Raw genomic sequence first — 697 nt, forward strand, 5'->3', positions numbered from 1 at the left:
TCAGAGCCTCCGGAACTAGAGTAGCAGACAGTTGTGAGCTGCCATTGGGTGCTGGGAATTGAACCTGGGTCCTCTGATCAGCTAGTGCTGTTAACTGCTGAGTCATCTCTCCAGCCCACAACAAGAAAACTTTTAATGCTATGGTGAAAATAAAACTGCCATATATTACAGGTCATGGTGATGCACACCCTTAATCTCAGCACTCAGGAGGCAAAGGCAGGTGGATCTCTGTGAGTTCAAGATCAGCCTGGTCTACATAGTGAGTTCCAGGACAACCAGGTTTATGTAGAGCCTGTATCAAAAATAAATAAATAAACAAACAAAACACTGCCTTCTGTTTGGCAGTGTCTTTGAATGCCTCAGGACACCTTCTGCCCACTCCACACCTTTGCATCCTCCACATCCTGCAGCAGCTATGGTAACACTAGTCAGTCACAGGGTGGACCTCTATCCTAAGCCTAGGCGGATACCTGAGGGCAGAGGCTGTCTGGCTACCCACACTGTCTGTCTCCCAATGGCCTGATAATCCTCAGACACTGGAAGAATGTATTGTATTCAAGTAGGTAAGGGGCAAAGCAGAAGAGGGAGCAGAGCGAGCCTTAGAGCCAGGCCCCAGCCGCACACTTTCAACTCTCTTCCTCACAGTGCCATGAAGGGAGCTGCCAGTGTTCCTGAGATGGCTCACCAATAGGGAAAC

The sequence above is a fragment of the Microtus ochrogaster genome, chromosome 8 (assembly GCF_000317375.1).
Source record: "Microtus ochrogaster isolate Prairie Vole_2 chromosome 8, MicOch1.0, whole genome shotgun sequence".
In the NCBI taxonomy this organism is placed as follows: Eukaryota; Metazoa; Chordata; class Mammalia; order Rodentia; family Cricetidae; genus Microtus; species Microtus ochrogaster.